General features: G+C 47.4%; 1 pseudogene across 1 annotated transcript in view; it reads right to left on the reverse strand.

Moving 5' to 3' along the window:
* Positions 1-24,608, reverse strand: part of LOC106593454 (RNA-binding protein 26-like) — a 42,230-nt pseudogene that overhangs the window by 11,927 nt on the left and 5,695 nt on the right. The window contains exons 5-13 of the transcript XR_006759612.1: positions 22,371-22,582; positions 19,582-19,878; positions 16,245-16,496; positions 15,874-15,999; positions 15,397-15,570; positions 14,293-14,404; positions 10,257-10,434; positions 9,211-9,435; positions 4,060-4,254 (exon numbers count right to left, since the gene is read on the reverse strand). The product of XR_006759612.1 is annotated as an RNA-binding protein 26-like (transcript). The remainder of the gene's footprint in view (positions 1-4,059; positions 4,255-9,210; positions 9,436-10,256; positions 10,435-14,292; positions 14,405-15,396; positions 15,571-15,873; positions 16,000-16,244; positions 16,497-19,581; positions 19,879-22,370; positions 22,583-24,608) is intronic.

The following is a 24,608-nucleotide window of genomic DNA, read 5'->3' on the forward strand; positions in this document are numbered from 1 at the left end:
GGAGGTCCATGTTATTACTACTAGTGTTATTACTGGGGACTTATATAGGAGGACACCTGGTGGAGAGGAGGTCCATGTTATTACTACTAGTGTTATTACTGGGGACTTATATAGGAGAACACCTGGTGGAGAGGAGGTCCATGTTATTACTACTACTAGTGTTATTACTGGGGACTTATATAGGAGAACACCTGGAGGAGAGGAGGTCCATGTTATTACTACTACTAGTGTTATTACTGGGGACTTATATAGGAGGACACCTGGAGGAGAGGAGGTCCATGTTATTACTACTACTAGTGTTATTACTGGGGACTTATATAGGAGGACACCTGGTGGAGAGGAGGTCCATGTTATTACTACTACTAGTGTTATTACTGGGGACTTATATAGGAGGACACCTGGTGGAGAGGAGGTCCATGTTATTACTACTACTAGTGTTATTACTGGGGACTTATATAGGAGGACACCTGGAGGAGAGGAGGTCCATGTTATTACTACTACTAGTGTTATTACTGGGGACTTATATAGGAGGACACCTGGAGGAGAGGAGGTCCATGTTATTACTACTAGTGTTATTACTGGGGACTTATATAGGAGGACACCTGGTGGAGAGGAGGTCCATGTTATTATTACTACTAGTGTTATTACTGGGGACTTATATAGGAGAACACCTGGAGGAGAGGAGGTCCATGTTATTACTACTACTAGTGTTATTACTGGGGACTTATATAGGAGGACACCTGGTGGAGAGGAGGTCCATGTTATTACTACTAGTGTTATTACTGGGGACTTATATAGGAGGACACCTGGTGGAGAGGAGGTCCATGTTATTACTACTACTAGTGTTATTACTGGGGACTTATATAGGAGGACACCTGGAGGAGAGGAGGTCCATGTTATTACTACTACTAGTGTTATTACTGGGGACTTATATAGGAGGACACCTGGAGGAGAGGAGGTCCATGTTATTACTACTACTAGTGTTATTACTGGGGACTTATATAGGAGGACACCTGGAGGAGAGGAGGTCCATGTTATTACTACTACTAGTGTTATTACTGGGGACTTATATAGGAGGACACCTGGTGGAGAGGAGGTCCATGTTATTATTACTACTAGTGTTATTACTGGGGACTTATATAGGAGGACACCTGGTGGAGAGGAGGTCCATGTTATTATTACTACTAGTGTTATTACTGGGGACTTATATAGGAGGACACCTGGTGGAGAGGAGGTCCATGTTATTACTACTACTAGTGTTATTACTGGGGACTTATATAGGAGAACACCTGGAGGAGAGGAGGTCCATGTTATTACTACTAGTGTTATTACTGGGGACTTATATAGGAGGACACCTGGTGGAGAGGAGGTCCATGTTATTATTACTACTAGTGTTATTACTGGGGACTTATATAGGAGGACACCTGGAGGAGAGGAGGTCCATGTTATTACTACTACTAGTGTTATTACTGGGGACTTATATAGGAGAACACCTGGAGGAGAGGAGGTCCATGTTATTACTACTAGTGTTATTACTGGGGACTTATATAGGAGGACACCTGGTGGAGAGGAGGTCCATGTTATTATTACTACTAGTGTTATTACTGGGGACTTATATAGGAGGACACCTGGTGGAGAGGAGGTCCATGTTATTACTGGGGACTTATATAGGAGGACACCTGGAGGAGAGGAGGTCCATGTTATTATTACTACTAGTGTTATTACTGGGGACTTATATAGGAGAACACCTGGAGGAGAGGAGGTCCATGTTATTACTACTACTAGTGTTATTACTGGGGACTTATATAGGAGAACACCTGGTGGAGAGGAGGTCCATGTTATTACTACTAGTGTTATTACTGGGGACTTATATAGGAGAACACCTGGTGGAGAGGAGGTCCATGTTATTACTACTACTAGTGTTATTACTGGGGACTTATATAGGAGGACACCTGGTGGAGAGGAGGTCCATGTTATTATTACTACTAGTGTTATTACTGGGGACTTATATAGGAGGACACCTGGAGGAGAGGAGGTCCATGTTATTACTACTACTAGTGTTATTACTGGGGACTTATATAGGAGAACACCTGGAGGAGAGGAGGTCCATGTTATTACTACTACTAGTGTTATTACTGGGGACTTATATAGGAGGACACCTGGTGGAGAGGAGGTCCATGTTATTACTACTACTAGTGTTATTACTGGGGACTTATATAGGAGGACACCTGGTGGAGAGGAGGTCCATGTTATTACTACTACTAGTGTTATTACTGGGGACTTATATAGGAGGACACCTGGTGGAGAGGAGGTCCATGTTATTATTAGTACTAGTGTTATTACTGGGGACTTATATAGGAGAACACCTGGTGGAGAGGAGGTCCATGTTATTATTACTACTAGTGTTATTACTGGGGACTTATATAGGAGAACACCTGGAGGAGAGGAGGTCCATGTTATTACTACTAGTGTTATTACTGGGGACTTATATAGGAGAACACCTGGTGGAGAGGAGGTCCATGTTATTATTACTACTAGTGTTATTACTGGGGACTTATATAGGAGGACACCTGGAGGAGAGGAGGTCCATGTTATTACTACTACTAGTGTTATTACTGGGGACTTATATAGGAGAACACCTGGTGGAGAGGAGGTCCATGTTATTACTACTACTAGTGTTATTACTGGGGACTTATATAGGAGGACACCTGGTGGAGAGGAGGTCCATGTTATTACTACTACTAGTGTTATTACTGGGGACTTATATAGGAGGACACCTGGTGGAGAGGAGGTCCATGTTATTACTACTACTAGTGTTATTACTGGGGACTTATATAGGAGGACACCTGGAGGAGAGGAGGTCCATGTTATTATTACTACTAGTGTTATTACTGGGGACTTATATAGGAGGACACCTGGTGGAGAGGAGGTCCATGTTATTATTACTACTAGTGTTATTACTGGGGACTTATATAGGAGAACACCTGGAGGAGAGGAGGTCCATGTTATTACTACTACTAGTGTTATTACTGGGGACTTATATAGGAGGACACCTGGTGGAGAGGAGGTCCATGTTATTACTACTACTAGTGTTATTACTGGGGACTTATATAGGAGGACACCTGGTGGAGAGGAGGTCCATGTTATTACTACTAGTGTTATTACTGGGGACTTATATAGGAGAACACCTGGAGGAGAGGAGGTCCATGTTATTACTACTACTAGTGTTATTACTGGGGACTTATATAGGAGGACACCTGGTGGAGAGGAGGTCCATGTTATTATTACTACTAGTGTTATTACTGGGGACTTATATAGGAGAACACCTGGTGGAGAGGAGGTCCATGTTATTACTACTACTAGTGTTATTACTGGGGACTTATATAGGAGAACACCTGGAGGAGAGGAGGTCCATGTTATTATTACTACTAGTGTTATTACTGGGGACTTATATAGGAGGACACCTGGTGGAGAGGAGGTCCATGTTATTACTACTAGTGTTATTACTGGGGACTTATATAGGAGGACACCTGGTGGAGAGGAGGTCCATGTTATTACTGGGGACTTATATAGGAGAACACCTGGAGGAGAGGAGGTCCATGTTATTACTACTAGTGTTATTACTGGGGACTTATATAGGAGAACACCTGGTGGAGAGGAGGTCCATGTTATTATTACTACTAGTGTTATTACTGGGGACTTATATAGGAGAACACCTGGTGGAGAGGAGGTCCATGTTATTACTACTACTAGTGTTATTACTGGGGACTTATATAGGAGGACACCTGGAGGAGAGGAGGTCCATGTTATTACTACTACTAGTGTTATTACTGGGGACTTATATAGGAGGACACCTGGTGGAGAGGAGGTCCATGTTATTATTACTACTAGTGTTATTACTGGGGACTTATATAGGAGGACACCTGGTGGAGAGGAGGTCCATGTTATTATTACTACTAGTGTTATTACTGGGGACTTACAGTAGAAGGGCAACTTAAAGGAAAACTCAAGTCAAAAATGATATTTACATTTGTGGATACAGTGGACTTTTATTCTCACCTTTCCTGCCGGTCCACTAGGGGTACTTCCTGGTTTAGAAGCGAAGCCCAGCCTCTCCTTCACTGATAGGTTGGATTTAAAGGCATTCTGAGAGGCAACACTAGAGTCTTGGTTGGGCTCTGAGCTGTCGGCAGGCAGAGGGCCCAGACGGTCTTTGACTGACTGTTTCAGACTAGTGGCTGGCTGCTGTACCTGCTGGGGTTCACAACAACAACAACAACAACAACGTCAACAATAAACAAAACAAAGGTCAACGACCAACAGGCTAGGTCAACGACCAACAGGCTAGGTCAATGACAACAGGCTAGGTCAATGACAACAGGCTAGGTCAACGACAACAGGCTAGGTCAACGACCAACAGGCTAGGTCAACGACCAACAGGCTAGGTCAACGACCAACAGGCTAGGTCAACGACAACAGGCTAGGTCAACGACAACAGGCTAGGTCAACGACCAACAGGCTAGGTCAACGACAACAGGCTAGGTCAACGACAACAGGCTAGGTCAACGACAACAGGCTAGGTCAACGGCCAACAGGCTAGGTCAACGGCCAACAGGCTAGGTCAACGGCCAACAGGCTAGGTCAACGACAACAGGCTAGGTCAACGACCAACAGGCTAGGTCAACGACAACAGGCTAGGTCAACGACAACAGGCTAGGTCAACGACAACAGGCTAGGTCAACGACAACAGGCTAGATCAACGACTAGGTCAACGACAACAGGCTAGGTCAACGACAACAGGCTAGGTCAACGGCCAACAGGCTAGGTCAACGACAACAGGCTAGGTCAACGACAACAGGCTAGGTCAACGACAACAGGCTAGGGTCAACGACAACAGGCTAGGGTCAACGGCCAACAGGCTAGGTCAACGACAACAGGCTAGGTCAACGGCCAACAGGCTAGGTCAACGGCCAACAGGCTAGGTCAACGACAACAGGCTAGGTCAACGACAACAGGCTAGGTCAACGACAACAGGCTAGGTCAACGACAACAGGCTAGGTCAACGACAACAGGCTAGGTCAACGACAACAGGCTAGGTCAACAACCAACAGGCTAGGTCAACAACCAACAGGCTAGGTCAACGACAACAGGCTAGGTCAACAACCAACAGGCTAGGTCAACGACAACAGGCTAGGTCAACGACAACAGGCTAGGTCAACGACAACAGGCTAGGTCAACGACAACAGGCTAGGTCAACGACAACAGGCTAGGTCAACGACAACAGGCTGGGGTCAACGACAACAGGCTAGGTCAACGGCCAACAGGCTAGGTCAACGGCCAACAGGCTAGGTCAACGACAACAGGCTAGGTCAACGACAACAGGCTAGGTCAACGACAACAGGCTAGGTCAACGACAACAGGCTAGATCAACGACTAGGTCAACGACAACAGGCTAGGTCAACGACAACAGGCTGGGTCAACGGCCAACAGGCTAGGTCAACGACAACAGGCTAGGTCAACGACAACAGGCTAGGTCAACGACAACAGGCTAGGTCAACGACAACAGGCTAGGTCAACGGCCAACAGGCTAGGTCAACGACAACAGGCTAGGTCAACGGCCAACAGGCTAGGGTCAACGGCCAACAGGCTAGGTCAACGACAACAGGCTAGGTCAACGACAACAGGCTGGGTCAACGACAACAGGCTAGGTCAACGACAACAGGCTAGGTCAACGACAACAGGCTAGGTCAACGACAACAGGCTAGGTCAACAACCAACAGGCTAGGTCAACAACCAACAGGCTAGGTCAACGACAACAGGCTAGGTCAACAACCAACAGGCTAGGTCAACGACAACAGGCTAGGTCAACGACAACAGGCTAGGTCAACGACAACAGGCTAGGTCAACGACAACAGGCTAGGTCAACGACAACAGGCTAGGTCAACGACAACAGGCTAGGTCAACGACAACAGGCTAGGTCAACGGCCAACAGGCTAGGTCAACGGCCAACAGGCTAGGTCAACGACAACAGGCTAGGTCAACGACAACAGGCTAGGTCAACGGCCAACAGGCTAGGTCAACGACAACAGGCTAGGTCAACGACAACAGGCTAGGTCAACGACAACAGGCTAGGTCAACGACAACAGGCTAGGTCAACGGCCAACAGGCTAGGTCAACGACAACAGGCTAGGTCAACGACAACAGGCTAGGTCAACGACAACAGGCTAGGTCAACGACAACAGGCTAGGTCAACGACAACAGGCTAGGTCAACGGCCAACAGGCTAGGTCAACGACAACAGGCTAGGTCAACGACAACAGGCTAGGTCAACGACAACAGGCTAGGTCAACGACAACAGGCTAGGTCAACGACAACAGGCTAGGTCAACGACAACAGGCTAGGTCAACAACCAACAGGCTAGGTCAACGACAACAGGCTAGGTCAACGACAACAGGCTAGGTCAACGACAACAGGCTAGGTCAACGACAACAGGCTGGGTCAACGACAACAGGCTAGGTCAACGACAACAGGCTAGGTCAACGACAACAGGCTAGGTCAACGACAACAGGCTAGGTCAACGACAACAGGCTAGGTCAACGACAACAGGCTAGGTCAACGACAACAGGCTAGGGTCAACGACAACAGGCTAGGTCAACGACAACAGGCTAGGTCAACGACAACAGGCTAGGTCAACGACAACAGGCTAGGTCAACGACAACAGGCTAGGGTCAACGACAACAGGCTGGGTCAACGGCCAACAGGCTAGGTCAACGACAACAGGCTAGGGTCAACGACAACAGGCTAGGTCAACGACAACAGGCTGGTCAACGGCCAACAGGCTAGGTCAACGACAACAGGCTAGGTCAACGACAACAGGCTAGGTCAACGACAACAGGCTAGGTCAACGACAACAGGCTAGGTCAACGGCCAACAGGCTAGGTCAACGACAACAGGCTAGGTCAACGACAACAGGCTAGGTCAACGACAACAGGCTAGGTCAACGACAACAGGCTAGGTCAACGACAACAGGCTAGGTCAACGACAACAGGCTAGGTCAACGGCCAACAGGCTAGGTCAACGACAACAGGCTAGGTCAACGGCCAACAGGCTAGGTCAACGGCCAACAGGCTAGGTCAACGACAACAGGCTAGGTCAACGACAACAGGCTAGGTCAACGACAACAGGCTAGGTCAACGACAACAGGCTAGGTCAACGGCCAACAGGCTAGGTCAACGACAACAGGCTAGGTCAACGACAACAGGCTAGGTCAACAACCAACAGGCTAGGTCAACAACCAACAGGCTAGGTCAACAACCAACAGGCTAGGTCAACAACCAACAGGCTAGGTCAACGACAACAGGCTAGGTCAACAACCAACAGGCTAGGTCAACGACAACAGGCTAGATCAACGACTAGGTCAACGACAACAGGCTAGGTCAACGACAACAGGCTAGGTCAACGACAACAGGCTAGGGTCAACGACAACAGGCTAGGTCAACGACAACAGGCTAGGTCAACGACAACAGGCTAGGTCAACGACCAACAGGCTAGGTCAACGACAACAGGCTAGATCAACGACTCAGGTCAACGACAACAGGCTAGGTCAACGACCAACAGGCTAGGTCAACGACAACAGGCTAGGGTCAACGACAACAGGCTAGGTCAACGACAACAGGCTAGGTCAACAACCAACAGGCTAGGTCAACAACCAACAGGCTAGGTCAACAACCAACAGGCTAGGTCAACAACCAACAGGCTAGGTCAACGACCAACAGGCTAGGTCAACGACCAACAGGCTAGGTCAACGACAACAGGCTAGGTCAACGACCAACAGGCTAGGTCAACGACAACAGGCTAGGTCAACGACAACAGGCTAGGTCAACGACAACAGGCTAGGTCAACGACAACAGGCTAGGTCAACGGCCAACAGGCTAGGTCAACGACAACAGGCTAGGTCAACGACAACAGGCTAGGTCAACGGCCAACAGGCTAGGGTCAACGACAACAGGCTGGTCAACGACAACAGGCTGGGTCAACGACAACAGGCTAGGTCAACGACAACAGGCTAGGTCAACGACAACAGGCTAGGTCAACGGCCAACAGGCTAGGTCAACGACAACAGGCTAGGTCAACGACAACAGGCTAGGTCAACAACCAACAGGCTAGGTCAACAACCAACAGGCTAGGTCAACAACCAACAGGCTAGGTCAACGACAACAGGCTAGGTCAACAACCAACAGGCTAGGTCAACGACAACAGGCTAGATCAACGACTAGGTCAACGACAACAGGCTAGGTCAACGACAACAGGCTAGGTCAACGACAACAGGCTAGGTCAACGACAACAGGCTAGGTCAACGACAACAGGCTAGGTCAACGACAACAGGCTAGGTCAACGACAACAGGCTAGGTCAACGACCAACAGGCTAGGTCAACGACAACAGGCTAGATCAACGACTAGGTCAACGACAACAGGCTAGGTCAACGACCAACAGGCTAGGTCAACGACAACAGGCTAGGTCAACGACAACAGGCTAGGTCAACGACAACAGGCTAGGTCAACAACCAACAGGCTAGGTCAACAACCAACAGGCTAGGTCAACAACCAACAGGCTAGGTCAACAACCAACAGGCTAGGTCAACGACCAACAGGCTAGGTCAACGACCAACAGGCTAGGTCAACGACCAACAGGCTAGGTCAACGACAACAGGCTAGGTCAACGACAACAGGCTAGGTCAACGACAACAGGCTAGGTCAACAACCAACAGGCTAGGTCAACAACCAACAGGCTAGGTCAACAACCAACAGGCTAGGTCAACGACAACAGGCTAGGTCAACGACAACAGGCTAGGTCAACGACAACAGGCTAGGTCAACGACAACAGGCTAGGTCAACGACAACAGGCTAGGTCAACGACCAACAGGCTAGGTCAACGACAACAGGCTAGGTCAACGACAACAGGCTAGGTCAACGACAACAGACAAGGGCAAACAACATAACATAGAAGGCCAACTGTGTTGCAGTACGCCCCGAACCAGCAGGAAAAACTCTGGATCTGAGGCCACTAATAATGAATGGCCATTGGGCAAAATGGCTGAAACATGCTTCCTAAATCCAAGTGCACCACTTTTGACCAGGGTCAATAGGGCTCTGGTAGAACAGCAGTGCACTTTTAAGGGAATAGGCTGCCATATTTGGGACGTAGACTTACCATGAGTGACTGTGGTTGATGGTGTTGCTGTCCCTGGGGTCCCGTCCCCTGGGGTCCCGTCCCCTGGGGTCCCGTCCCCTGGGGTCCCGTCCCGCCATCACAGTGCCAGAGGACTCTAATGAAGCGGTTGTTGAGAACGGCTTCTGGACTCTGCAGGGCACGCTTAGCCTCCTCGTGACTGTCAAACTGGATCAGCGCCCCCTCCGGGTCATTACCATAGGTTACCTAGAGGGGGGAGAGAGGCGAGAGAGAGAGACAGAGCAAGAGAGAGAGACAGACAGCGAGACAGACAGCGAGAGCGAGACAGACAGCGAGAGCGAGCATGAGAGCGAGAGAGAAGAGGGGAAGGAGAGGAGAGCGAGACACAGAGAGAGCGAGACACAGAGAGAGCGAGACACAGAGAGAGCGAGACACAGAGAGAGCGAGACACAGAGAGAGCGAGACAGAGAGAGAGCGAGACACAGAGAGAGCGAGACACAGAGAGAGAGAGACAGAGCAAGAGAGAGAGACAGACAGCGAGACAGACAGCGAGAGCGAGACAGACAGCGAGAGCGAGCATGAGAGCGAGAGAGAAGAGGGGAAGGAGAGGAGAGCGAGACACAGAGAGAGCGAGACACAGAGAGAGCGAGACACAGAGAGAGCGAGACACAGAGAGAGCGAGACACAGAGAGAGCGAGAGACAGAGAGAGCGAGACACAGAGAGAGCGAGACACAGAGAGAGCGAGACACAGAGAGAGCGAGACACAGAGAGAGCGAGACACAGAGAGAGCGAGACACAGAGAGAGCGAGACACAGAGAGAGCGAGACACAGAGCGAGCGAGACACAGAGCGAGCGAGACACAGAGAGAGCGAGACACAGAGAGAGCGAGACAGAGAGAGGAAGACGGGAGGAAGGGTGAGCAGGGGGAGGGAGGAAGATAGGATTATGTTAACCCTCACTCACTAAGAAGAAGTGCACTAAATAAGGAGTAGTGTGCCAATAATGCCAACAACAAAAAACCATGACAGCTTAAAGCAGAAAGGTATGGTTAGCCAATCAGTCTAACCTGTAGGTTGACGATAGTCCCGAACTTGCTGAAGTGTTCGTTAAGCTTGGAGATGTTGTTGAGTCCCTGGGGGATCTGTCGGACCGCCAGCTTGGTGTTAGACCCAAGCTGAGCCTTCTGGTTCTGAGGGTTCTTGTTGTGGAACCCACCCTGGAGGTTCTGCTGGTTGAAGTTGGGTCTGACAGAACACATGGAGATTACAGGAACAGTTACGGCACTGCTTGTTGTTTACAAGGAACGGCTTGTTGTTCACAAGGAACGGCTTGTTGTTTACAAGGAACGGCTTGTTGTTTACGAGGAACGGCTTGTTGTTTACGAGGAACGGCTTGTTGTTTACGAGGAACGGCTTGTTGTTCACAAGGAACGGCTTGTTGTTCACAAGGAACGGCTTGTTGTTTACAAGGAACGGCTTGTTGTTCACAAGGAACTGCTTGTTGTTTACAAGGAACGGCTTGTTGTTTACAAGGAACGGCTCCTGTACTGCTTGTTGTTTACACAAGGTTATTTCTGTAAAAAGATTATTGACATGTTATACGAACTGAAAATCAAAATGGGACTTAAAACTGTTGTCATTCTACTGTTGTGGTCTATGATGGTTCTCTAATGTTCTGTATGAACCCCCAGGTATATTACCTGTTGTGGTCTATGACGGTTCTCTAATGTTCTGTATGAACCCCCAGGTATATTACCTGTTGTGGTCTATGACGGTTCTCTAATGTTCTGTATGAACCCCCAGGTATATTACCTGTTGTGGTCTATGACGGTTCTCTAATGTTCTGTATGAACCCCCAGGTATATTACCTGTTGTGGTCTATGACGGTTCTCTAATGTTCTGTATGAACCCCCAGGTATATTACCTGTTGTGGTCTATGACGGTTCTCTAATGTTCTGTATGAACCCCCAGGTATATTACCTGTTGTGGTCTATGACGGTTCTCTAATGTTCTGTATGAACCCCCAGGTATATTACCTGTTGTGGTCTATGACGGTTCTCTAATGTTCTGTATGAACCCCCAGGTATATTACCTGTTGTGGTCTATGACGGTCCTCTAATGTTCTGAATGAACCCCCAGGTATATTACCTGTTGTGGTCTATGACGGTCCTCTAATGTTCTGAATGAACCCCCAGGTATATTACCTGTTGTGGTCTATGACGGTCCTCTAATGTTCTGAATGAACCCCCAGGTATATTACCTGTTGTGGTCTATGACGGTTCTCTAATGTTCTGTATGAACCCCCAGGTATATTACCTGTTGTGGTCTATGACGGTTCTCTAATGTTCTGAATGAACCCCCAGGTATATTACCTGTTGTGGTCTATGACGGTTCTCTAATGTTCTGTATGAACCCCCAGGTATATTACCTGTTGTGGTCTATGACGGTCCTCTAATGTTCTGAATGAACCCCCAGGTATATTACCTGTTGTGGTCTATGATGGTTCTCTAATGTTCTGTATGAACCCCCAGGTATATTACCTGTTGTGGTCTATGACGGTTCTCTAATGTTCTGTATGAACCCCCAGGTATATTACCTGTTGTGGTCTATGACGGTTCTCTAATGTTCTGTATGAACCCCCAGGTATATTACCTGTTGTGGTCTATGACGGTTCTCTAATGTTCTGTATGAACCCCCAGGTATATTACCTGTTGTGGTCTATGATGGTTCTCTAATGTTCTGTATGAACCCCCAGGTATATTACCTGTTGTGGTCTATGACGGTTCTCTAATGTTCTGTATGAACCCCCAGGTATATTACCTGTTGTGGTCTATGACGGTTCTCTAATGTTCTGTATGAACCCCAGGTATATTACCTGTTGTGGTCTATGACGGTTCTCTAATGTTCTGTATGAACCCCCAGGTATATTACCTGTTGTGGTCTATGACGGTTCTCTAATGTTCTGTATGAACCCCCAGGTATATTACCTGTTGTGGTCTATGACGGTTCTCTAATGTTCTGTATGAACCCCCAGGTATATTACCTGTTGTGGTCTATGACGGTTCTCTAATGTTCTGTATGAACCCCCAGGTATATTACCTGTTGTGGTCTATGACGGTTCTCTAATGTTCTGTATGAACCCCCAGGTATATTACCTGTTGTGGTCTATGACGGTTCTCTAATGTTCTGTATGAACCCCCAGGTATATTACCTGTTGTGGTCTATGACGGTTCTCTAATGTTCTGTATGAACCCCAGGTATATTACCTGTTGTGGTCTATGACGGTTCTCTAATGTTCTGTATGAACCCCCAGGTATATTACCTGTTGTGGTCTATGACGGTTCTCTAATGTTCTGTATGAACCCCCAGGTATATTACCTGTTGTGGTCTATGACGGTTCTCTAATGTTCTGTATGAACCCCCAGGTATATTACCTGTTGTGGTCTATGACGGTTCTCTAATGTTCTGTATGAACCCCCAGGTATATTACCTGTTGTGGTCTATGACGGTTCTCTAATGTTCTGTATGAACCCCCAGGTATATTACCTGTTGTGGTCTATGACGGTTCTCTAATGTTCTGTATGAACCCCCAGGTATATTACCTGTTGTGGTCTATGACGGTTCTCTAATGTTCTGTATGAACCCCCAGGTATATTACCTGTTGTGGTCTATGACGGTCCTCTAATGTTCTGTATGAACCCCCAGGTATATTACCTGTTGTGGTCTATGACGGTCCTCTAATGTTCTGTATGAACCCCCAGGTATATTACCTGTTGTGGTCTATGACGGTTCTCTAATGTTCTGTATGAACCCCCAGGTATATTACCTGTTGTGGTCTATGACGGTTCTCTAATGTTCTGTATGAACCCCCAGGTATATTACCTGTTGTGGTCTATGACGGTTCTCTAATGTTCTGTATGAACCCCAGGTATATTACCTGTTGTGGTCTATGACGGTTCTCTAATGTTCTGTATGAACCCCCAGGTATATTACCTGTTGTGGTCTATGACGGTCCTCTAATGTTCTGTATGAACCCCCAGGTATATTACCTGTTGTGGTCTATGACGGTTCTCTAATGTTCTGTATGAACCCCCAGGTATATTACCTGTTGTGGTCTATGACGGTTCTCTAATGTTCTGTATGAACCCCCAGGTATATTACCTGTTGTGGTCTATGACGGTTCTCTAATGTTCTGTATGAACCCCCAGGTATATTACCTGTTGTGGTCTATGACGGTTCTCTAATGTTCTGTATGAACCCCCAGGTATATTACCTGTTGTGGTCTATGACGGTTCTCTAATGTTCTGAATGAACCCCCAGGTATATTACCTGTTGTGGTCTATGACGGTCCTCTAATGTTCTGTATGAACCCCCAGGTATATTACCTGTTGTGGTCTATGACGGTCCTCTAATGTTCTGTATGAACCCCCAGGTATATTACCTGTTGTGGTCTATGACGGTTCTATGACGGTGTGTGTGTGTGTGTGTGTTGTCGGTGTGTTGTCGGTGTGTGTGTGTTGTCGGTGTGTGTGTGTGTGTGTTGTCGGTGTGTTGTCGGTGTGTGTGTGTGTGTGTTGTCGGTGTGTGTGTGTGTGTGTGTGTGTGTGTGTTGTCCAGGTGTGTGTGTTGTGTGTGTGTGTTGTCCAGGTGTGTGTGTTGTGTGTGTGTGTTGTCCAGGTGTGTGTGTTGTGTGTGTGTGTTGTCCAGGTGTGTGTGTTGTGTGTGTGTGTTGTCCAGGTGTGTGTGTTGTGTGTGTGTGTTGTCCAGGTGTGTGTGTTGTGTGTGTGTGTTGTCCAGGTGTGTGTGTTGTGTGTGTGTGTTGTCCAGGTGTGTGTGTTGTGTGTGTGTGGTCCAGGTGTGTGTGTTGTGTGTGTGTGGTCCAGGTGTGTGTGTTGTGTGTGTGTGGTCCAGGTGTGTGTGTTGTGTGTGTGTGGTCCAGGTGTGTGTGTTGTGTGTGTGGTCCAGGTGTGTGTGTTGTGTGTGTGTGTGTGTGTGTGTTCTTGCTTGTCGGACCAGGGTGTGTGTGTGTGTGTGTGTGTGTGTGTGTGTGTGTGTGTGTGTGTGTGTGTGTGTGTGTGTGTGTGTGTGTGTGTGTGTTCTTACTTGTCGGACCAGGGTTTCTTGAGGGGCATCGCTCCGAGGTGTGAGACAGCAGATCTCTTCCTGGAGGCTGAGTCCAGAACGATCCTCATTCTGTTGCTGTTGGGCATCTGATCTGGGAATTCATTAAACAACGACGTGACTGGACCGACGAGATCAGACGAGGCCTTGACCAGTCAGGATAGAGAACCTCCCTCTCCTCTCTCCTCTCTCTCTCCCGCCCTCCTCTCTCTCTCTCTCTCCCTCCCTCTCCCCTCCCTCTCTCCCCTTTAAGTAACTAAGTCAGGATAGAGAACCTCCCTCTCCTCTCTCTCTCTCTCTCTCCCTCCCTCCCTCTCCCCTTTAAGTAACTAAGTCAGGATAGAGAACCTCCCTCTCCTCTCTCTCCCTCCTCTCTCTCTCCCGCCCTCTCCCCCACCCTCTCCCCTCCCTCTCTCCCCTGTAAGTAACTAATCTAACATCCACAGTTCACACTTTGACCAGTCAGGATAGAGAACCTCCCTCTCCTCTCTCTCTCCCTCCCTCCCTCTCCCCTTTAAGTAACTAAGTCAGGATAGAGAACCTCCCTCTCCTCTCTCCCTCCTCTCTCTCTCCCGCCCTCTCCCCTCCCTCTCTCTCTCCCCCGCCCTCTCCCCTCCCTCTCTCCCCTGTAAGTAACTAATCTAACATCCACAGTTCACACTTTGACCAGTCAGGTTAGAGAACCTCCCTCTCTCTCTCTCTCTCTCCCTCCCTCCTCTCTCTCCCTCCCTCTCTCCCCTGTAAGTAACTAATCTAACATCCACAGTTCACACTTTGACCAGTCAGGTTAGAGAACCTCTCTCTCTCTCTCCCCCTCCCCTCCCCCTCCTCCTCTCTCTCCTCCCTCTCTCCCCTGTAAGTAACTAATATAACATCCACAGTTCACACTTTGACCAGTCAGGATAGAGAACCTCTCTCTCTCTCTCTCTCTCTCCCTCCCTCTCTCCCCTGTAAGTAACTAATCTAACATCCACAGTTCACACTTTGACCAGTCAGGATAGAGAACCTCCCTCTCCTCTCTCTCTCTCTCTCCTCCCTCCCCCTTCTCCTCTAAGTAACTAATCTAACATCCCATTGCTGTCCCACCTTTCCCTCTGAATCCAGACAGGTTGTGTACCTCTGTCTCTGTGAGGTAGGTCCTCCCCATAGTCAGTCCTATGAGGTTGGGTCTTTGGGCGTTGACTCTGTGGCGATATACAGGTCTGGAGGTGTTGGTGAGGCTGGGAGCTTCAGGGTTATACATGTCAGAGTCATACTGGTCTGGGGGGGAGAGAGAGAGAGAGAGCGAGAGAGCGAGAGAGCGCGAGAGAGAGAGAGAGAGGAGACAACACAGACTTAACACAGACAAAACCTTTCACCTTCCCCTCTGAGAGACACACGGATACAGAGGTTGGAGCTAGTCGATAACTGAAGGACACATTGTACAGTTGTTAACCTGTTAGGGCTAGGGGGCAGTAGCTAGCGTCCCACCTAGCCCATAGAGGTTAAGAGGACTAAATGCTTTGCTCAAGGTACAACGGCAGGAGACACACACACACACACCCCCCTGCGTCTCATCCCTACCTGGTGAGAAGAGAGGAAGTGGGGGCTGGGGAATGGAGGGCCTTGTCCCTGTGGTTACAATAGTGGGAACAGAGCTGGTGATGGAATTAGGAGGAGCGTCCATCCCTGGAGCCTGGAGAGGGGGACCTGGGGGGGGAGGGGCACAGAATTACATTAAAAACAACACTAGAATGATTCCTGACCAAGATGGCTGCCATTATCACAACGTTCTAGAACGATACAAGTCTGACATTTAAAAGGAAGGCAAACACCCGATTGGCTATGGTTAAAAGAAGTGCAGCCAATAGGGAAGAGGGTTCCATTTGGAATGCCAACAAATGTGTCTTAAAGCCACGGACTCGTTATGACAGATGGATCCACTGAGTTCCTACCTGGTGGCAGGCTGGGTGGCAGGCTGGGTGGCAGGCTGCCTGGCAGGGGCCCCGGGGGACCGGAGGTTGACGGGCGGTGGGGTCATGAGAGGGGAGGTCCTGGAGGGGGCGGTAGGCCGGGAGGGGGGCTGGGCGACCCCCGGGATAGGGGAGGGGCTTGGAACATGTTGGGTAGATTAACGTCCTCCACCACCACCGGATCGATACCGTGGTCGAACGGGCAAATGTCTCCGCGCATACAGAAACCCTTCTCTGGAAGACAACACATCAATAATATACAGGACCTGTCAAACGTTTAGAACACACCTACTCATTCAAGGATTTTTATTTATTTTTCACTATTTTCTACATTGTAGAATAATAGTGAAGACATCAAAACTATGAAATAACACATATGGAATCATGTAGTAACCAGAAAAGAAAAAAAAAAAGTGTTTAACCTCTATGGGCTAGGCGGGACGAATTCGTCCCACCTACGTAACAGCCACTTGAAGCCTGTGGCGCGATTTTCAAAACCTTAAAAATCCTATTACTTCAATTTCTCAAACATATGACTATTTTACAGCTATTTAAAGACAAGACTCTCGTTAATCTAACCACACTGTCCGATTTCAAAAAGGCTTTACAACGAAAGCAAAACATTAGATTATGTCAGCAGAGTACCAAGCCAGAAATAATCAGACACCCATTTTTCAAGCTAGCATATAATGTCACATAAACCCAAACCACAGCTAAATGTAGCACTAACCTTTGATGATCTTCATCAGATGACAACCCTAGGACATTATGTTATACAATACATGCATGTTTTGTTCAATCAAGTTCATATTTATATCAAAAACCAGCTTTTTACATTAGCATGTGACGTTCAGAACTAGCATACCCCGCAAAACTTCCAGGGAATTCGCTAACATTTTACTAAATTACTCACGATAAACGTTCACAAAAAGCATAACAATTATTTTAAGAATTATAGATACAGACCTCCTCTATGCACTCGATATGTCCGATTTTAAAATAGCTTTTTGGTGAAAGCACATTTTGCAATATTCTAAGTACATAGCCCAGGCATCACGGGCTAGCTATTTAGACACCCGGCAAGTTTAGCACTCACCATAATCATATTTACTATTATAAAAGTTTGATTACCTTTTGTTGTCTTCGTCAGAATGCACTCCCAGGACTGCTACTTCAATAACAAATGTTGGTTTGGTCCAAAATAATCCATCGTTATATCCGAATAGCGGCGTTTTTGTTTGTGCGTTCGGACACTATCCGAAATGGTAAAGAAGGGTCGCCGCATTTCGCAATTCGTGACAAAAAAATCTAAATATTCCATTACCGTACTTCGAAGCTATGTCAACCGCTGTTTAAAATCAATTTTTATGCCATTTTTCTCGTAAAAAGCGATAATATTCCGACCGGGAATCTCCCCTTTTCACAAAGACGGGGCGGTCAGGTCACGCACCTAAGCCCAGAGTCCCTTGATCGGCCACTTGAGAAAGGCGATAATGTGTTTCAGCCTGGGGCTGGGATGACGACATTCAGGTTTTCCCGGGCTCTGAGCGTCTATGGACGACGTAGGAAGTGTCACGTTAGAGCAGAGATCTTTAGTAAAAGATAGAGATGGCAAAGAAGTTCCAGAAATGGTCAGACAGGCCACTTCCTGTCAGAAAATCTCTCAGGGTTTTGCCTGCCAAATGAGTTCTGTTATACTCACAGACACCATTCAAACAGTTTTAGAAACTTTAGAGTGTTTTCTATCCATATATAATAAGTATATGCATATTCTAGTTACTGGGTAGGATTAGTAACCAGATTAAATCGGGTACATTTTTTTTATCCAGACGTGCAAATGCTGCCCCCTAGCCCTAACAGGTTAACAGGTGTGCCTTTCTGGAATTTCTTTCCTTCTTGATGCGTTTGAACCAATCAGTTGTGTTGCGACCAGGTAGGGTTGGTATACAGAAGCTAGCCCTAATTGGTAAAAGACCAAAGTCCATATTATGGCAGGGACCAGCTTAAATAAGCAAAGAGAAACAACAGTCCATCATTACTTTAAGACATGAAGGTCAGTCAATCCAGAAAATGTCAAGTACTTTGAAAGTTTCTTCAAGTGCAGCCGCAAAAACCATCAAGCGCTATGATTAAACTGGCTCTCATGAGGACCGCGACAGGAAAGGAAATACCCAGAGTTACCTCTGCTGCAGAGGATAAGTTCATTAGAGTTACCAGCCTCAGAAATTGCAGCCCAAATAAATGCTTCACAGAGTTCAAGTAACAGACACATCTCAACATCAACAGTTCAGAGGAGACTGCGTGAATCAGACCTTCATGGTTGAACTGCTACAAAGAAACCACTACTAAAGGACACCAATAAGAAGAAGAGACTTGCTTGGTCCAAGAAACACAAGAAATGGACATTAGACCGGTGGAAATCTGTCCTTTTGTCTGATGAGTCCAAATTTGAGATTTTTGGTTCCAACCGCCAAGTCTTTGTGAGACGCAGAGTAGGTAAACGGATGATCTCCACATGTGTGGTTCCCACCGTGAAGCATGGAGGAGGAGGTGTGATGGTGCTTTGCTGGTGACACAGTGATCTATTTAGAATTCAAGGTACACTGAACCAGCATGGCTACTACAGCATTCTGCAGCGATACGCCATCCCATCTGGTTTGCACTTAGTTGGACTATCATTTGTTTTTCAACAGGACAATGACCCAACGCACCTCTAGGCTGTGTAAGGGCTATTTGACCAAGAAGGAGAGTGATGAAGTGCTGCATCAGATGACCTGGCCTCCACAATCCCATTGAGATGGTTTGGGATGAGTTGGACCACAGAGTGAAGGAAAAGCAGCCAACAAGTGCTCAGCATATGTGGGAACTCCTTCAAGACTGTTGGAAAAGCATTCCAGGTGGAGCTGGTTGAGAGAATGCCAAGAGTGTGCAAAGCTGTCATCGAGGCAAAGGGTGGCTACTTTGAAGAATCTCAAATATATAGGTTTGATTAGTTTAACACTTTTTTTGGTTACTACATGATTCCATACGTGTTATTTCATAGTTTTGATGTCTTCACTATTATTCTACAATGTAGAAAATAGTAAAAAAATAAAGAAAAATCCTTGAATGAGTAGGTGTGTCCAAACTTTTGACTGCTACTGTATATTAAACAGATAAGAGGATAGTTAAGACTAAACACAGAAACAATACAATTTGTTATATCTCCATACATACAGAAGTCCTTCTCTGGTAGACAACACATCAATAATATACAGACAGTCTCGGTGTAAAAACAACAACAACTTTCAACTTTACTTTCAACTTCCTTCCTGCTTACCGTCGTAGTCACGGCAACGTTTCTTTGCTGAGGGGGCGGACCACGGTTGAAGGGCGGTGGCGGAAGGGGCCGGTCCAGTGAGTGATCCGGGTGGAAGTCCGACCAGCTGTCCGTCACCGAGGTGACGCTGTTGCTGTGGTTACCCTGAGGGGCGATCACCGTGATGGTGCTGCTGAGGGTCGGCACGGGGGAACGTGGTGGTTGCCGTGGGGATCGGCAGAAGGCCTTCACCAGCTCCAACCTCCGTCCCCCGGTCTCCTCGGTCGGGCTCATACTTTGACTTCCCAGCATCCCGCTCTGTGATCAGAAGGATAGCGACAGGAAGCAGGAAACAGTTATGATATCTAGAGCAGGTGTAGAGGTGCTGGATGTGCATGCTTCCAAAATAATCAACCAATCACAGTCTTATGTCTAAACCTTTGTCATGACGTCGCCTCTTTGGGTACAGCGAGCAGTTGACCCCCTCCCTCTGCACCAGGCCTTTTCTATGCACCATCCCCCGACCTCTATACTTCTGACACCAGGCTAAGTGAGTGCGGTCATAAATTCGAAGGAGAATGTTCTGCCTCATGGCCACAGTTTTGAGACAGAGTGGGTTTTGTATAGAGAACAAAGGATTCTTCCACCTCACAGAATTGGAGAACCGAACGACATTTATGTTCTGGAGAAGGTATAAAAGATCGGTGAAGAATCCAGCTACGAACTGGTCCGTTTGGTACAATTTTATGAAACTCATGAGAGACAATACGGCCACATTACCATAATCATGTTTATATACTAGCCTCAGCTATGAGACTTACATCTAAATGGTTGTATAAAATGAATGAATAAGGATAGAACTGTTTGTGATATTGTGCAATGTGATTTTGGACTGTTTAATGAAGGAAACTCCAATTCCCTTCGGAGTCTTAACTAAGTCATCGGCACGCCCCCAGGGACACAGACAGGACCTGGCGTCATGTGACAGCCTTTTCTACGTTCAGTATATAAACCCCCACCCAGGGTTTCTTTCTGCAGACCAGCTTACCTCAATAACGAGAGGGCCAAGGTTTGACCATGCATTCCTCTACTGAACTTTTAACCATACCACGTGGTTAAGCTATTAGACTATCGATACCGACAGAATAAGAACAAGTCTTTGATATTAATTACTAGTCTGCAGCTAGGAATTCGGTATCATTGAACGCGAAGACCGCCGAAACATCTCTCCTATAACGACATTAATGAATGTCACTTTGAAATATCCAATCTAACCGAGAGAGAGAGAGAGAGAGAGAGAGAGAGAGAGAGAGAGAGAGAACGCGAGGACCAAACACTCCAACAAGGATCCCGACGACACACTGAGCGTAAATATATATATTGATTGCTATTGTTTCCGAATGAGTGAGCGTTCATGTGCAAAGGATTAGCATTTCAATTGTTAATATTAATGAACTGTGTACCTCCTCAGCTGCCGTTTATGACCCTTTTGTCTAACAAGCCGCCATGCCGGTTTAGCCCACTAGGGCACATTCCTTTATCGTTTCTTTGTAACGATACCTTCTGTTTTGTATGCATTTCTGTGAAGTACTTAGTTTAGTAAATAAACGATTTTAAGACAATTGATGTATGGATGACTTAGTGAAGACTGGGTTCGTGCAGATAAAGATCAATTTACGACGTTTGGAATGAGACTGGACGCGAGGTAAATAGTACGTCATTAATGAAGAGACAAATCGATCAGATATTATAATATCTTAAAGTTATATTAGGAAAATTATAACTTTGCAATCTGAATATTTTCCTTGGTGCCCCGATCTCCTAGTTAATTACAGTTACACGATTAATCAGTTTAATCGCGTAATAATAATTACAGAGTTATTTGATAAACATGTATTCAGTTTAATGATGCCAAAGACACAACACCTTGAATCAGGAGTGCAGGGCAGGAACATAAACCTGCACACAACCAGAGTTGTTCTGTCTCCCTCCCCACTCCCCCCTCTGCTCCTGCTGTCTCCCTCCCCCTCTGCTCCTGCTGTCTCCCTCCCCCCCTCTGCTCCCTGCTGTCTCCCTCCCCCCTCTGCTCCTGCTGTCTCTGTCTCCCCTCCCCCCTCTCACCTCTGCTGTCTCTGTCTCCCTCCCCCCCTCTCACCTCTGCTCCTGCTGTCTCCCTCCCCCCCTCTCACCTCTGCTCCTGCTGTCTCCCTCCCCCTCTGCTCCTGCTGTCTCCCTCCCCTCTGCTCCTGCTGTCTCTCCCTCCCCTCTGCTCCTGCTGTCTCCCTCCCCTCTGCTCCTGCTGTTCTGTCTCCCTCCCCACTCCCCCTCTGCTCCTGCTGTCTCCCTCCCCCCTCTGCTCCTGCTGTCTCCCTCCCCCTCTGCTCCTGCTGTCTCTGTCTCCCTCCCCCCTCTCACCTCTGCTCCCTGCTGTCTCCCTCCCCCTCTGCTCCTGCTGTCTCCCTCCCCCCTCCCCTCCTGCTGTCTCCCTCCCCTCTGCTCCTGCTGTCTCCCTCCCCCCTCTGCTCCTGCTGTCTCCCTCCCCCTCCCACCTCTGCTCCTGCTGTCTCCCTCCCCCTCTGCTCCTGCTGTCTCCCTCCCCCTCCCCTCCTGCTGTCTCCCTCCCCCTCCCCCTCTGCTCCTGCTGTCTCCCTCCCCCTCCCCCCTCTGCTCCTGCTGTCTCTCTCCCCCTCCCCCTCTGCTCCTGCTGTCTCTCTCCCCCTCCCCCCTCTGCTCCTGCTGTCTCCCTCCCTCCCCCTGCTCCTGCTGTCTCCCTCCCTCCCCTCCTGCTGTCTCCTCCCTCCCCCTCTCACCTCTGCTCTTGGAGTGGCTCCTGCTGTGACTCCTACTACTGCGGTCTCTGTCTCTCTCCCGGTCCCTGGCCCGATCCTTGCTCCTGCTCCTACTGCGGCTACGACCCCTCCTCCGGTTGTAACGGTCCCGTGCACGAGTCCCGTCTCGGGGGGATGCGGTCGTAATCGTTCGCTTCCTGGTACGGTCGTCCCTTTTACGGTCGTCCCCTCGTCTGACAAATGACAGAGAAAAGGAAGAGGGGAAGAGAGGAGGAAGAGAGAGAGAGAGAGAGAGGAAGAGAGAGAGAGGAAGAGAGAGCGAGAGAGAGAGAGAGCGAGAGAGAGAGAGAGAGGAAGAGAGAGAGAGCGAGAGAGAGGAGGAAGAGGAGGAAGAGAGAGAGGAGGAAGAGAGAGAGGAGGAAGAGAGAGAGGAGGAAGAGAGAGAGGAGGAAGAGAGAGAGGAGGAAGAGAGAGAGGAGGAAGAGAGAGGAGGAAGAGAGAGAGAGCGAGAGAGAGGAGGAAGAGAGAGAGAGCGAGAGAGAGGAGGAAGAGAGAGAGAGCGAGAGAGAGGAGGAAGAGAGAGAGAGCGAGAGAGAGGAGGAAGAGAGAGGAGGAAGAGAGAGAGAGCGAGAGAGAGGAGGAAGAGAGAGAGGAGGAAGAGAGAAAGAGCGAGAGAGAGGAGGAAGAGAGAGGAGGAAGAGAGAGGAGGAAGAGAGAGAGAGCGAGAGGAGGAAGAGAGAGGAGGAGGAAGAGAGAGAGAGAGAGAGAGAGAGAGAGAGGAGGGAAAGAAGGGGGAGAATAAAGTCCTTTATCCAACATCCCAGTGAACAGTAGTAGGAACATGTATGGATCAGTCTCAAATAGCACCCTATACCCTATCTAACCCTGTACCCTATCTAACCCTATAGCCTAAATAGCCCTATATAACCCTATCTAACCCTATACCCTATCTAACCCTATACAACCCTATCTAACCCTATAGCCTATATAACCCTATCTAACCCTATAGCCTATATAACCCTATAGCCTATATAACCCTATCTAACCCTAAAGCCTATATAACCCGATAGCCTATCTAACCCTATATAACCCTACAGCCTATCTAACCCTATATAACCCTACAGCCTATATAACCCTATATAACCCTATAGCCTATATAACCCTATATAACCCTATAGCCTATATAACCCTATATAACCCTATAGCCTAAATATCCCTATATAACCCTATAGCCTAAATATCCCTATATAACCCTATAGCCTATATAACCCTATAGCCTATATAAACCTATAGCCTATATAACCCTATAGCCTATATATCCCTATATAACCCTATAGCCTATATAACCCTATAACCCTATAGCCTATATAACCCTATATAACCCTATAGCCTATATAACCCTATAGCCTATATAAACCTATACCCTATATAACCCTATAGCCTATATAACCTATTAAAGCCTATATAACCCTATAGCCTATATAAACCTATACCTATAACCCTATAGCCTATATAACCCTATATAACCCTACAGCCTATATAACCCAATAGCCTATATAACCCTATAGCCTATATAACCCTATAGCCTATATAACCCTATAGCCTATATAACCCCTATAGCCTATATAACCCTACTATAACCCTATAGCCTATATAAACCTATAGCCTATATAACCCTATAGCCTATATAACCCTATAGCCTATATAAACCTATATAACCCTATAGCCTATATAACCCTATAGCCTATATAACCCTATAGCCTATATAACCCTATAGCCTATATAACCCTATATAACCCTATAGCCTATATAACCCTATAGCCTATATAAACCTATAGTAACCCTATAGCCTATATAACCCTATAGCCTATATAACCCTATAGCCTATATAACCCTATAGCCTTTATAACCCTATAGCCTATATAACCCTATAGCCTATATAGCCTATATAACCCTATAGCCTATATAACCTTAGCCTATATAACCCTATATAACCTATAGCCTATATAACCCTATAGCCTATATAACCTATGGCCTATATAACCCTTATATAGCCTATATACCCTATATAACCCTATAGCCTATATAAACCTATATATACCCTATACCCTATATAACCCTATAGCCTATATAAACCTATAGCCTATATAACCCTATATAACCCTATAGCCTATATAAACCTATAGCCTATATAACCCTATATAACCTATAGCCTATATAACCCTATATAACCCTATAGCCTATATAACCCTGTAGCCT

Source organism: Salmo salar, chromosome ssa16, assembly GCF_905237065.1.
Source record: "Salmo salar chromosome ssa16, Ssal_v3.1, whole genome shotgun sequence".
NCBI classification, from domain to species: domain Eukaryota; kingdom Metazoa; phylum Chordata; class Actinopteri; order Salmoniformes; family Salmonidae; genus Salmo; species Salmo salar.